We start from the raw sequence: 12,011 nt of genomic DNA, 5'->3' as shown, positions 1-12,011 counted from the left end.
TATTTTTTGTATTACCATATTTTCCATTTATTTTCTCTTTCATTTCTATCATTTCCCTTTCGTGTTGTTCCCTGTCGTGTTCTAATATTTTATCGGCCTCTGGTACTGCATCTAACCAGTCTTTTATAACTATACAAAATTTATCCTGCATGTCGTCATTTTCATACATGTCATGTACAAAGACCGTAATATTTTTTGTAAATCGTTCTATTTCTGATTCAGAATATGGCTCATTTAAATGATTATTAGCATACTCTATATGTGGTATTAGCAACTAGGTGCTTCGTCTAAATTTAAGAAAGTAGTAACATTATGTGTTTCATTTTCGATTACTTCGCTTAAATAATCTAAGAACTAATCTTTCTTCTCCCTAAAAATAAATACTTAATCTTAAAATAGTGCCTAAATCTGAACTACCTTATTTAATTAATGTCTATATTATACTTAATTTCTATTCAAATTTTTATATAAATGGTTTTTAAATTTCTAATTATCTTTTTATAATTTGTCTTTTTCATAATATCTTTTTACATCATTTTTATGCACAGTTACCTTCCTTCTACCTCTCTGTACTACTACATTCTCGGTATCTAAAATTTCTAAAATTTCCAAAGGTCCCTCACATTATGGATTTTTCTGTGCTTTATCTTATAATAATATTAAATCTTTCACATCTAGATCTTCACTAAATTCCTTCTTATCATACTGTTTTTTAGATTTAATTTTCTTATTAATTAATCTTTCTCTAGCAATTTTATGTAACTCTTGCATTTTTTGTTTTAAATCGAATATATAATCGTCATAATTATACCTAGGTTCAGGGCTACATTTTAACTTAACTGGTATGTCCAATTCTTTTCCATATAATAGGTAACGCGTAAGGTTGATATTTAGTTGAACTATGTTCCGTTGAATTATATACGAATAATGCATATGGTAATAGTTGTTCCCAATTATTTAAAACTTTGTCTACGTAGTGTCTTAAATATTCTGCTAAAGTTCTATGCGATCTTTCTAAGCTGCAGTTAGTTTTTGGATGATAAGGACTCGTATTTATTTTATTAATCTTTAGTAATTTACACACTTCTGCGAAAATCTTACTAAGAATGTCTGTACCTTGATCAGTTAATATATTCTCAGGTATACCGTGCACACATACGAAATTCACTGCAAACGCCTGAGCAATAGTGTTTGCCGTATGATCTGATAACGGAACACCTAATGAATATTTCGTTAGATCGTCCTGCATAGTCAATATATATGTATTTCCTATTGCAGTAGGTATTAGAGGTCCCCTCCACCGGCCGATGACAATGCAAGTCCTCCAAGTCAATGAGATGCCTCCCCCCTTCACAATCGATGAGGTGAACAAAGCGGTGGAAAGAGCCAAGCGTAAAAATACAGCTCCGGGTATGGACAACATAAACGGGAAGATAATTGACGTTGTCCACAAAATATGCCCGTCCATTCTGCTGGAATTATACAACCAGTGCATTAAAGAAGGAGTCATCCCCTCTGGCTGAAAGAGAGCTCGCGTAATTCTCTTAAAGAAGGGCAACAAACCAGAAGGAGAACCCTCGTCGTTTAGGCCCATCTGCCTTCTGATGAGCGTCGTAGGAAAAGTTTTCGAGTCCCTGTTGGTGGCACGGTTACAAGAGCACAAAGGCGGCCTGTCAGCCAACCAATTCGGTTTTACTAAACAAGCCTCAACTGATGACGCGGTGCGGAAACTCCAGGAAACGATCCTATCGGAAATTAACTATCCTTCGACCAAGTTCTGCGTGGCAATCAGCCTGGACATAAAAAATGCCTTTAACTCCATCGGCTGGAATGAAGTCATGATGGCACTTAATCATGCAGAAGTCCCAGCTTATCTGAAGAAAGTCCTCCAAGACTACTTCTCAGGGAGGTCCGCCGAAACTACAGCTGGAGACCAAAAAGTTGAGATCCAGGTATCATGCGGTGTCCCTCAGGGCTCGGTCATCGGCCCATTTCTCTGGAACCTGGCCTACGATCGGGTCCTCCGACTCCAGCTCCCATCTGGGTCTAGACTCATCGGCTTTGCCGATGACACTCTTGTAATCAGCTCGGGGAAAACTATCCCAGAACTAGAAATTACTGCCAATGAGACGCTTGAGCTGGTTTCGGACGAGATCAAGGACCTAGGCCTCTCTCTATCAGTGAACAAAACGGAGGCGGTGGTATTCACTAACAAGTACAAGTTTGAAGTCCCGAGGATAGTACTTGACGGACTAGCCATCCAGCCGAAGCAAGACATGAAGTACCTGGGGATGATAGTAGAACGAAGCCTCCTATTCAAGGGCCACGTCGAACAAGCGGCAAGTAAGGCGGAAAAGATGGCGAAAGCACTTGGAAGACTCATGCCGAACCTAGGTGGCCCCAAAGAAGCAAGAAGGAAGCTGTTTGTATCAGTAACAATGTCCATTCTCCTTTACGGTGCACCATCCTGGGCGGGAACAATGTCCTTGGTTCCTAGGAATAAGACTGCTGTAAATAGAGTCCAGCGTAAAGCGCTTCTTAGAAATATATGCGGCTATCTGACGGTGTCTGAAACGGCTGCGAATATCCTGTCCGGCGTTCCACCGGCCGACCTTCTGGCCGAAGAAAGGAGTGCCGTGTTCAGTGAGAAGAGGTCTGCCACACGCCGTCATCTCTCCCCTCGAGCGGATACAATGAAAAAGTGGAAGGCGCGCATCGCCGAAGCTAAAACCGGTGGATGGACCAAGCGACTAATCCCGGACGTCGATAGGTGGTGCGAAAGAAAAGGCGACCTTGATTACCACACAACACAGGTCCTTTCCGGTCACGGTTGCTTCGGGGTCTATCTCCATAAAATCAAGAAGGAAGAGACAGACGTGTGCCACCATTGCAACATGGGCCCAGATAGCGCGGAGCACACAGTAGTCGAGTGCCCGGCCTGGGATGAAGAGCGGCACCGACTTCAACGTGCGACGGGAACTACGGTCACAATTGACAACCTTGTGCCCACCATGCTAGACTCCCCCGCGAACTGGCAGGCCGTCAGAGACTTCGCCAGAGCGGTGATGAGCAAAAAAGAAGCCGCCGAAAGGAAGCGAGAGAAACCTGGAGGACCAAAGGCGAGGAGGAGGGAACGCACGTGACTCCAGAGAGGCGGTCCGGGACGGCTCGTGAAATCCAGAGGCAAAGAAGACCTACTCTTATAGTTAAGTTAACCTCTGTAGGCTTAAGGCCAAAACATCGGGTGGTTAGATGCCCTCGCATTATGTAGTATATGATAATTATATTGTAATATTTCTTGTATTGTAGTAATTTTGCGTATAATAAACGATGCGGTCGGGGGAGTAGTAATGCTAACGCAGTCCCTCCCCCGATGGCGATTCAAAAAAAAAAAAAAGGTATTAGGGGTCCTACTTGTTGTATTATATGTATGAATATTTTATAAGAGATGTTAGTACGTAAGAAATAAGTTAAGAAAAACTATAGATAATAAGTAAAACAGTAAAATTCAATAAGTTAAGCAATAGTTAATTATTCACAGAAATAGGTTAAAATAACAATTGTGCAATTCGGTGCCAGTAAACTTTATATTACAGTTAGCATAGTAAGCAAGATATAATAATAAGAAATGTAAATAAATTTGTTTAATAATTTACTAATCGGGTTAAAATAACAATTACACAATAATCATAGTATCTATAATTGTAAATTTAACATAGTAATAGAAAAATGTAGAACAATCGATAGTAATTCGATTGTAAGTGTAGTATATAAGTGAGATGGCTAAGACATAAAGGGAGTCAGTGGTGGTGATCGTGTGACTCGATCACCACCGGACATCGTGTTCAAACTTCAAATAAAGTATTTTGCGTTATTTTGTGTTTAACTTTATTTTGGTATACGTCCGAGTAATCGGCGTATACGACATACTATATCCATAAATATTTTTTCAAACGGTCTAGAACTTGTCGTAGTTATAATCATCGGACTACGGTGATGTCTATTAGTTGTTTTATTCGTTTGACACGACGGACTGTTTTTTATATATTCCCTTACTTCTTGTTTTAACCCTGGCCAGCTGAATTGTCATTTAATTTTCTTAACCGTTTTATTTAACCCAGCATGTCCCCCTAGTAACGTGTCATGAAATTGTTTGAAAACAATTAATTTTTCCTCATTAGTGTATTCTAATCTTGTACAATTCTTATTTCTATATCTGTATTTTGAAATATATACCTAATCATTGATCTAGTTTTTGTCCAGTCTAACCCATCTTTCTTTCCTAACTGGTTAATTGCTAATTTATTCAAGGAATTTTTAATGCAAAAGTATTTTAAATTTAATAATGCAAAATGCATATTTTCACTAGTGGTTAATTGCTTTTCTTTACTCTTAGTTATTAAAAATATTATGTATCTTTCTTCGTAATTAAAATGTACTACTTCGCCTTTTTGTTTATTTGATTCTAACATTTTATCTGTTCCGAATTTTCGTTTTAATTCGTAGTTTATTCCCGATTTAAAGTTATAATATTTTTCTATTTCTGATACAATATGATACTCTGCAGGTGATTTTAATAATTCACCGTTTACCTCTTTTACATTACTATGAGTTATTATTGTTGTTTCCGATTTTTCTAAAAATCTCGTATAACATTCGTCCTTAATTTCGTTTATACTATACATTCTACTTAAAGCATCTACATTCGAATTTTGTACTCCCGGTTTATATTTTATTTCGTTATCGTATTCCTCAAGCTGTATACGCCATCTAGCTAACTTTGATAACGGATCTTTTAAGTTAAATAACCAAGACAGTGGTCTATGGTCAGTGAGTATTACGAATTTTCTACCGTAGAGATAAGGTCTAAATTGCTTAACCCCGTATACGATCGCTAAACATTCTAGTTCAGAAGTTGAGTAATTCATTTCACTTTTATTCAAAGTTCTAGATGCGTACGCTATTGGTAGGTCGCTACCACGAACTAAGATACTAGGGACTGGAAACAACATGGTAATCGGTTGATAGGAGTGCGGCCAGTTTTTGTTACGGACATTTTATGGTGGGGGAAATTAACCGACTCTGCTGTACCCTGGTGGTGAATACCATGAACTTTAGATATACTTATTATAAACCTAAAAATAATCTAAACATAAATCTTGTTCTAACATGTAACATCATGCCAATACAATTAACACAATACATCAAGTATGTATTAGAATTTGATTCATTATATTTCACTCACCTTGCACAGTTGCATAATACGCAAGTCATACAATCGTAGGTACTAGGTACATAGGCAACTTACTACTTTAATTTTTAAAATGTCAAGAAAATGTTCAATTATTAATTGCAAGAGCTTTGACGGCGAATGTGCATTTTTTGGTGTTCCTAAAGCATCTGTAGATACTTGGACTAAGATTGTATCAAAAATCAATGGTCATGTTACTAAAATTAAATTTGTTTGTGAAAAACATTTTCTTCCTAAAGATATAATAAAAAATTATGCTGCCGAAGTTAAAGTATGTATACATTTAATAATTGGGTTTTAAAAATGTCTTCAATTAAAAGAAATATAAACTTTAAACTTAATAAATTTAGGACATAAATTTTCTAAATAGAGCTAGATTTAGTTTAGTTAAAGGAGCTATTCCTCAACTTCTTCAGCAAAATGTTGAAAAACATAATAAATGTGATTTTTTTACACTTTACATTATTTGAATTCACATTCAATTTACTGATTCAGAAATAAAAACATTAAAATAATTATAATTAATAATTCAAATAAATTTAAAAATTTAAATTTTATTTTGTCGGTTTGTCCATATCTTTTTTCTGCACATATTTAAAATTACCATAATTTCCAATAATTATTTATATACTATGGTTTTCAGCAATAAAATACTCATTTCAAATTAGTAACCATATATAATAAATAATAATATAACAATATAAATTTAATTTTCAACAATATAACACATGGGTTTCTCAGGTCCTCCATATACATTAATAGCTTATGATAATCACCACCAGACTACAGCACAATCGGTTTATTTCCCCCACCAAAAAAATTCCGTAACAAAACTGGGCCGCTGTTTTAATTTTTGTTTCCAGTCCATAGTGTCTTAGTTCGTGGTCGCTACCTGTCGTTCCTTGTGATAGTATAGCTCCAAGAGCCTTACCACTTGCGTCGGTTGTAAGTATAAATTGTTTCGTAAAATCTGGATATTGTAAAATCGGTTCTGCACAGAGCGCGTTTTTTAATTTATCTAAAGCTACTTGACAATTTTCATCCCAGTTTAATTTAACATCCTTTTTAATAGGTGGGTCATTGGTTTTGCTAACATAATATATCCTTGTATAAATTTCCTATAATATCCCGATAACCCTAGAAATGATTTTATTTCCTATACAGTTTTAGGCACTGAAAATTCTAATACTGATGTTATCTTTTTCGGATCTGGTTTTATTCCGTATTCCGAAATTATATGTCCTAAATATAAACATTCGCGTTTTAAAAATTCGCATTTATCTGGTTGTATTTTTAAGTTATGGGTACGTAGACGTTCGAATACGTCTATCAGTTTATTGTTATGATCGCTGAAATTTTTCGCATAAATAATATTATCGTCTAAATATACTAAACATTTAATGCCTATTATTCCCGACAATACGTTATTCATTAATCGCTGAAATGTAGCGGGACTTGTTTTCATATGTTTAAAATGATGATGACCTTGACCGGTCGAAAATGCTGTCATTTCGCGAGATTCCTTCGCTCAATGTATTTGATAAAAACCATTTGCTAAATCTAGAATGGTAAAAAGCTGACATTTTCCCAATTGATCTAATATTTCCGTAATATTAGGTAACGGATGAAATTCATTCAAAGTTACTTCGTTAAAGGACTACATAACTGAAATTTTTTTTTTTTTTATATTTTTGTGAAGTTTAACTAAATAATAAAATACTATTGGCACCACTAAAAATTGTTAGCGTCCAATATTTAGCCAGTTATGGGTATTTGAAAAATGCACGTGACGTCATAATTTCGCCGCCGCCGTTTACTCTGTACACGCTTTTAAGAGAATATTACAAGTCTCGCTGTTTAAACGAGTATAACTCGGCTAATAATAAATTTATTGATTTAGACCCTGTTAATAATTTGAAGTTTTAGAACTAAATTTTTAATTTTTATATTATTTTATTGTAAAATTATTAAACGGTTTATTTATAAACAAATGATAAACTTTCTTAGCAATATTTTTGTATTATTAGATTTGTTCATTTCCTTACTTATGTACGCCGTTCGTATTCAATATATGAATAATATTATTGTGGTGGTTTATTAGTGTGTATATAATATGTACAATAAAATATGGGCTGTTATATAGTATGCGGTCTACCGGTGAATTTAAGAGTGTAGTATGCGGTCTACCGGCGATTTACGAATATAGTATGCGGTCTACCGCAAATAAATAAATTAAAAATTTGTTAGTCAAAAAAATTGTTGTCAATGAATATAAATAAATATAATGTATGATACGTTATACAAAAACTTCCGCCATATCTCTCAAAAATGCTTTAAATAAATCTGATTTATTTATTCCTCGCCACAATGTTTCTATGAGATACCTGCAATAATATGTATAATATAATATTACATTAAATTTATTAAACATAACTTATAATAACTTTACTTTGGAAGGAGATCACCCTAATAGCACCGACCGTCCCAGGATGTTCGTATTAAGTTCCTGATTTGTTCCTGTTTGGACCTTCCTGCCAGGAAACAATTAGACCTTCCCAGAACTTCCTGTTTTGGTTGATATGGTTGGGTACTAATAAAGTGATTCCTAGGAATTACCTATTTGAGTCTCGTAAGACAGTAGTTAGTGGGCACTAAATATTATGGTTCCAGGTGCTACCCGATTGAGTCTAGACAGGTAGTTATTTGTAGGCACAAATTATTTAGTTCCCGGGAGTTTCCCATTTGAGTCTAGATAGGTAGTACTTTGTGGGTACTTATTTTTTAGTTCCTGGGAGTTTGCCGTTTAAGTCGAATCAATAGATCTATAAAATAATTGACTAATATAAAATATTCTTTAAATATCTGTGAGCCAATATTATTAGAAAAAAATAGCATAGGTACAACTCAAGATCTATCATTTATCAGGCGTGCCTGGATCCGGTCCGCAGGAATATTCCAATTGGCCCGTGGCCATTTTATAAGAATTAAATTTGTATAAGTATTATAAATACAAATAAATACAAATAAATTTAAAAAAAAAATGTTATTTTAATAAGCTTTTAAGAATTACAAAATAATGTACATTTTAATTATTAAAATTGATTATAGAACAATATAAGTACAATAAAATGTAAAAATGAAATTAATATAAAAAAAAAAAAACATGAAGTATATATACTTATATACCTATACGGCTTGCAGTATTAATATACATTTTGAATATGGCCAGCAAGTTGAAAAAGGTTGGGCATGCTTAGTTCATATAATATAAATGTGTGTATATTCTTACTGTATAGTCTATAGGCTTAACACACTAGGCAGTGTACATAACAATAAAATAATTAAAATAAATTATGGAAAACATTATACATTGGTTATTTTACATAGGGATAGAATAAGTTATGATCATACATTTAATTAAAATATTTAATATAGGAAGGTTATTTACAGTCAATTGCCTTGTACAAACTTATAATTTAATACTTACTGTTTTTAAATATTACTCGAGTTATTTATAGTTTGGTTTATAGTATTTCAATATTTTTTCTCTTTAATAGTTATTTTATTTAATTAAATTTGTTTAGGTCTTTTATTCGTCCCGAGAACCAAATATCGACTAGACAATTACGACGTAGAATTAAAAGTCAAATAACTAAACAGATCAATAATAATCTATTATCTACTACTCATACTTTGAAAACATTCAATGGCTCTAGTCAAAATTATCTTGTTAAAACTATTGATGATGCCTTTATTAATGCTTATTAATGCCCTTAATAATAAAATAATTAAGATAAAGTGTATCTAAAAGATAGAAAAAGATTAAAGTGTATCAATTAAAAATAAACTTAAGCCTAAGTAAAAACCGCAGGTAGACCGCATCCTACAGCGGCCGGTAGAACGCATTTGCCCCGGTAGACCGCATACTATATGACAGCCCTAGTACTTTCAGCCAAGAGACTCAAAAGTATGAAACTAGAGAGGTGCAGAAATATTTTGTATTTATGTCATTTGGTTCAACTCCATGTCTAGATCATAAAACAGACATTTTACAATCTCAAAAAGCATCTAGACCTGAACTTTATAATTAGCAGTAACAGTTTTAGCAGTCTCATCTACTCAAGTAAGATTTAATTTCAATGTTATATTCATTTGAATTGTGATTTATACTTACAAGTTACTGAATGTATAGGTAATTATAATACTATAATGATCAATAAATAAAATTATAACTTAACTATTTGTTGTGGTGTTTTAAACTTAAGTTAATTGAATTAATATTTAATATGCCTATAGGTAGTATAGATTATACCAAAGTTATTTGTATTTTCAATTTTGTAATAAGAATGACTAATATGTATATGATTATAAATTATAATACAAATAAGCAGGTACCTATATGATATATTCAATATTGTATAAAAAATTATAAACTTCCATAGTTGGCATAGTTTCATTAAGTAGCTATTTTTTATGAAATGAAAAATTTATCAGGTGGATACAACATAATATATTATAGACTATATATAAATGTTTATATTATATTTCTTTGCAATCTTTAGGTTAGTGTTGAGAGATCATTTTCTAGCTTAAAATATATATTTAGCGATTTAAGAACTAGCCTAGATGAAACAATATTAGAAGATATAATGGCTATCCGTGGGAACAACTAAAAATTAGCTTTTTTTAATTGCTCAGTTAGATTAAATTTTATTTCATTTATATATACATTTTTATTAACCTAACCACGGTTTTAAAAAACTACTAAATATGAAACCAATATTAACCAGTTTTTAAAACCGAAAAAAATTGTAGACCAACTAAACCATTAACCACAAAAAATCATTATGGTTTGAAGCCCTGGTATATATTTTGTTTTATGATATGTTTTGTATATTTGGTAGCATTATTATTATTTTCTTGCAACTATTACACCTTTTGAAGCCCATTTAAGCTTTTGTATGACTATATTTTTTGATTGATATTGTTATATGTGAATTAGACTGTATATCTAATTACCATTATTATATTGTAACTGTTTCACCAAGTTGAGTATTTTTTAGCATTTTTATAATTATATTTTTGTTTATTACTGTTATATGCCAATTAGGCTGTCTGTTTAATTAATATTCACTTTTTAATTGTTAGTTATATGCCAACCAAGCTGTTTATTTGTTTTATTATTAATATTATTATTCCTTTTTAATTGTTATTATTTATTTACTAAACAATCCGGTTACTTATTACTATATTCTTTATTGAGTCAAATAAATGGTAAAACTAAAATAAATTTCTACAGTTCATTTATTTATAATATATACTATACATAAACAACGATTGTCCAGTACTATAAAATTAATATGTTGAAAATAGGTTTAAACATATATTGGCTGGAATATGTTTAATTTAGAAATTTAAAATGTTGATAACATCTATTTAAATTTTATTTTATTTTTTGTTGTTGATACCCCATGCTTAGGTTTTAAAAATGTATAATAAGTGCTGGCGCTAAAAGTATTTTAAGATTTTATACTTACAAAGCAGAAGAAAGTTCTGAGTTTTATATATCTCATTAGTTGTGAAACGCATTATAGCGCATGAATGGAACAATAATCTATGAAAATAAAAAATGTTAATACCAATTATATTGTGGTATTTGAACAATATGCCGGCGCTGGGTAATTTTCTATTTTCCAGGATTCCGGAAAAACCAGTGAGTAGTAAATTCCAAAAACAGCGTAGCAAAATGTGGTTACCAATTTTGAGTTGTTTGGAGAAAATGCCGGTGTTACGTCAAGATAGCACCGGCATGTTCGTTTCCGGATTTCCGGAAAAACCAAATTCTAGCAAATTCTAAAAATAGTGTAGCAAAATGTAGCAAATTCGTAGCCAAACATTGATACATGATTCCAGTTTATAGCGCTAATTGCCGGTGACAACTTGACGGACATCCACTAATACTAACTATAAATTCTATGAAAAATGTTATAATACTATTGTAGCTTGGAAATTGATCGGAAGAAAACAGGATCACAATACCTGAAAAATGTTTAAAATGGATAGATTTTAATTTTAAAATTACAAAAATGTATTATTTACAATAATTATACGCTTCTGTTTTAATTCATCATTTAACTTGTGAATAATATGACAATAACAGACATGGAGAATACAATTAAGAGTCATTTTAGAGTAAGTTTTAATTATCAAACATTATAAACAGATACATATACCTATATGCATTGTAAACCAATTATTCTACTAAGATAACTAATTCATATTTTAAAACAAACCTAACCTAACTTAATTTCATATTTTATTTTTAAAAAAAAATATTAATTTAACCATGTATGTACTGACATTTAACACTTTTTCAACATAAATATATAATATATAATAAGTAATAACATATAATATAATTTTTTACTTGAAAAAAAAATACTTAAAAGGACACCACATTCACGTGTGTGATATCTCTGTTCCACCCATAACCGTTGACACAGTATTCTAACCACTACTTACAACATGGAAAGAATATAAATGTATCTATTTATAACCCTCTCCTCTCCCCAACCATATTAAATTTCTGACTATGGCACTAGTCTGGGGGCTGATTCTTGAAATCATACAACTAATTCTCGCATGTGACTAAAGTCATACATTTTGTCGACAGTGACAAATTCATATGACATGCTAAATATTGGTTAATATGGTTTTCTTGAACTGAAATCGATAAGATTTTATCTCTTGTCGTATGCGA

Source organism: Aphis gossypii, chromosome X (genome assembly GCF_020184175.1).
Source record: "Aphis gossypii isolate Hap1 chromosome X, ASM2018417v2, whole genome shotgun sequence".
NCBI classification, from domain to species: domain Eukaryota; kingdom Metazoa; phylum Arthropoda; class Insecta; order Hemiptera; family Aphididae; genus Aphis; species Aphis gossypii.
This window is presented reverse-complemented; position numbering follows the sequence as displayed.